The sequence below is a fragment of the Nomascus leucogenys genome, chromosome 22a (assembly GCF_006542625.1).
Source record: "Nomascus leucogenys isolate Asia chromosome 22a, Asia_NLE_v1, whole genome shotgun sequence".
In the NCBI taxonomy this organism is placed as follows: Eukaryota; Metazoa; Chordata; class Mammalia; order Primates; family Hylobatidae; genus Nomascus; species Nomascus leucogenys.
This window is the reverse complement of record NC_044402.1, coordinates 12,612,541-12,616,766: the sequence shown is the minus strand read 5'-3', so window position 1 is coordinate 12,616,766 and position 4,226 is coordinate 12,612,541.

Genomic DNA, 4,226 nt, shown 5'->3' with positions numbered 1-4,226 from the left:
GGTTGGACCCCCACCCTGGGGGTGTTGGAGAAGCTTCAGGTTTCGTACCTTCAGCCTTCTTCGAAGGTGTACGGCAGTTCAGCCCCTTCCATTACCTTCTTTCTACAGGCAGGACACAAATTCAATATTCCATCTTTCCCGAGGCCCAGTGTTTTCTCCAGGAGGTCAGTTCATGTTGCACCTGTAAGCAGGCTAAATGGGAAGCCATATTGTAAGGAGGAGGCTATTTGATGGGCAGGGAGAGCAGAGGGGTTGAGACTATTTCATTTAAAAATTTTTTGAGACAGTGTCTCACTCTGTGACCCAGACTGGAGTGCAGTGGCCCGATTATGGCTCATGCAGCCTTGACCTCCCAGTCTCAAGTGATCCACCTCAGCCTCCTGAGTAGCTGGGACCACAGGTACATGCTATCAGGCCTAGCCAATTTTTTTTATTTTTTGTAGAGATGGGTCTCACTTTGTTGTTGCCCAGGCTGGTCTCAAATTCTTGGGCTCAAGCGATCCTTCCACCTAGGCCTTCCACAGTGCTGGGATTATAGGCGTGAACCATGGCGCCCGGCCAGATTGATACTATTTTAACTTGCAACTCTGGTCTCTTCCCCTTTCCCCTGGTCATGTCTGAGGACTCGGCCAGCTTATCTGGGGGGTCAGGCAGGAGGAAGAGACCTCTGTGGGCAGAGGATGGGTTCATACAGGGGACTGAGCAAACATGGTCCTCAAATTCCTCTGCAGCCTCAAACTCCTGGGCTCAAGAGATCTTCCCACCTCAGCCTCCCAAGTAGCTGGTACTACAGGCGTGTGTCACCACGCCTGGCAATAAAGTATGTTTTGACAGGTGAGAAAACTAAATCTGAGAAAGACAAAGTGATCTGCTCACAGTTATAAGCCATAAGGGATGGAGCAAGAATGGGAACCTAGAACTCTGAGACCCCAAAGTACAGGTTCTTCCCCTGGTACCACATTTGAGGTACTCCTCCTCCTTTGCCTGAGGCACTTCCCCACACTGTGAGCCCCCTCATCCCATGGCTGCTGGGAATATACTGGCCATGGAGACTCCTGCTCCCCCACTTCTGCGCGTGCCAGGCCTATCTTTGGTTGGAATCTTCATCCCTTATCAATGCTAATGCCATCCTCAGTGGCACACCTTTGTGCTTAGACAGCTGGGCTGTGGCTGTAGCTACACTGTGATCTCTCTTTTTCTTTTGTTTTTCTTTGAGACGGAGTCTCACTCTGTCACCCAGGCTGGAGTGCAATGGCGCGATCTCGGCTCACTGCAACCTCCACCTCCCGGGTTCAAGCCATTCTCCTGCCTCAGCCTCCTGAGTAGCTGGGATTACAGGCACCTGCCACCATGCCCGGCTAATGTTTGTATTTTTAGTAGAGACGAGGTTTCACCATGTTGGCCAGGCTGGTCTCTAACTCCTGACCTCAAGTGATCCTCCCGCCTCGGCCTCCGAAAGTGCTGGGATTACAGGCATGAACCACTGCGCCCAGCCAGCGTGAGCTCATGATGAGAAATCAGGTGTTGGGACACACCTCAGTCACACCTCAGTCATCCTTGTACTCATAAATAACACAATAGGTGCTTCCCCTGAGAAGCTCCAGTGTAGCAAAGGACTTGAAAATCAACATAAATTTGAAAATGCTAAATCCTGAGATAGAAGCATGCTTGGGGTAGAGTGGGACACACAGGATGCAGGAAAGACTTCTGAGTAAAGAAGATATTTGGTTCACGAATATCTTGAAACAACTGCATATGTTTTTGTGTCTGTGTGTTTCTTGCGGCAGAAAGTCCATGATCTTTATCAGATTCTCCAAACAATCGACAGCTCATTAAGCAGAGAGTCTGGGCCGGAGATTGAGAAGGCTAAGGGTCCAGGGCATGGGGACGGGGTGGCATGAAAGAGTCTGGACGTACAAGAAGGACAAGGGCCACCACTTGGAGGAGCACGGTTGTCACTCTTAGGGCAATAGTCAGTTATTGCCTAGGTGGGTCTCGGTTTTACTCATGGCCTGTGTCATGTAACCCTCAGAGTTCTGGTAAGTCTCATCATGTCTAAGGGACACAATGACTAGCCAAGAACAAGCTTCCTACAAACATCAGGGGAGGCTTCTCACAGGCAATCTACTGGGTCTCGAAGCATGAAGAGGAATTTGCCCGGCAAATGTTTTAATCAGAAAGACTCTAAGCTGTAAGTTACAGAAATTCCCCAGAATGGCCTTAAATCCAGTGGCATGCCTGTAAATGTTTAATAACCAGCTCTTAGGGAGGGATACCTGATTGGTACTAATTACCAATTTCTGTGGTGTAAATACTGCCCCCATGGCCAATTTCTTTCTTTCTTTTTTTTTTTTTCTATTGAGAGACAGTCTCGCTCTGTCACCCAGGCTGAAGTGCAGTGGTGCAATCTCAGCTCACTGCAGCCTCTGCCTTCTGAGTTCAAGTGATTCTCCTGCCTCAGCCTCCCGAGTAGCTGGGGTTACAGGCGCACACCACCATGCCCGGCTAATTTTTATATTTTTAGTAGAGACGGGGTTTCGCCATGTTGGCCAGGCTGGTCTCTAACTCCTGACCTCAGATGATCCACCCACCTCCCGAAGTTCTGGGATTACAGGTGTGAGCCACCGTGCCCAGTCCCCGCCATGGCCAATTTCAAGCTACCAATGTGATGTCACTGAAGAAGTATGCCCAATTGGCTCACATGGGCATGATGAGTGGCTCTAGCACAGCACCACTTCAGTCCCACTGACTGTAAGAATCTTGGTCTCAGCCAGGCATGGTGGCTAGCACCTGTAATCCCAAAACTTTGGGAGGTCAAGGCGGAAGGGTTGCCTGAGCCTAGGAGTTCGAGACTAGCCTGGGCAACATAGTGAAATCACTGTCTCTACAAAATTTATTTAAAAAATTAGCCAGGTGTGGTGGCATGTGCCCGTAGTCCCAGCTACTCAGGAGGCTGAGGTGGGACGATCACTTGAGCCTGGGAGGTGGAGGTTACAGTGAGGTATGATCATGCCACTGTACTCTAGCCTGGGTGACAGAGTGAGACCCTATCTCAAAAAAAAGAAAAAAACAAACAAAAAACAAAAACGAAGAATCTTGGTCTCATAGGGGCCAAGACTGGAGATGCCGCTGGGATCTCAGGATTGGACTGGAAGCAGGAACTGGTGTGTTTCAGTAGCCCTAGGCCATCCTTCTCTCTCTCTTTATTCGCATTCCTCTGTGGTCATTCTGTCTCCTGTTCTGGCAGATTGACTTTCTCTGCTCCCCAGTCCATAGAACAAAGAATTGCTATTGCTAATACTATCCAGGTTTTCACGTCCCTCCTGAGAAAAAAGAAGCCAGACCAAAGCTTGGCCTCTTTTAGTCCCAACTTCAAACTCCCTAAGAAGGAGCCCACTGGTGCCTCCTGGGGTAAGCGTCCAACCAGTTGTGACTAGGGGGCTGGATGTTATTCCAATGTGGGGACCAAGACCTTGGATTCTATAAACACAGGGTGCGGGGGCAGGGAAGTGGGAAGTAATCAGAGAAAAAAGAAGCAAGGTCTGAATAACCAACTCATTAGGGATCTGGCCTGCAGAAAATGGGGGAAATTAATCATATAATATTTCACAGTATCTCCTCTAGTCTTTTGAACTATCCATCCAGGTAGTCACTAATTCATTCATTTATATTCATTCAAGAATGCATTCAGCCTTAATTTGACATTATTTTTAAACCTTTTTTTTTTTTTTTTTTTGAGATAGGGTCTCACTTTGTCACTCAGGCTGGAGTGCAGTGGCATGAGCATAGCTCAGGGCAGCCTCATCCTCAACCTCCTGGGCTCAAGCGATCTTCCTGCCTCAGCCTCCTGTGTAGCTGGGACCACAGGCACACACTACTATGCTCTGCTAATTTTTTAATCTTTTGTGGTGATAAGGTCTCACTTTGTTGCCCAGGCTGGTCTCAAACTCCTCAACTCAAGCGATCCTCCCACTTCGGCCTCCCAAAGTGCTGGGATTACAGGCGTGAGCCACTGCACCCAGCCTATTTTGACAATTATTGAATATATATTCTATATTAGAAATTCTGGCCAGGCGTGGTGGCTCATGCCTGTAATCCCAGCACTTTGGGAGGCCGAGGCGGGCGGATCACCTGAGGTCGGGAGTTCGAGACCAGCCTGACCAACATGGAGAAACACCGTCTCTACTAAAAATAAAAAATTAGCCAGGCATGGTGGCACATGCCTA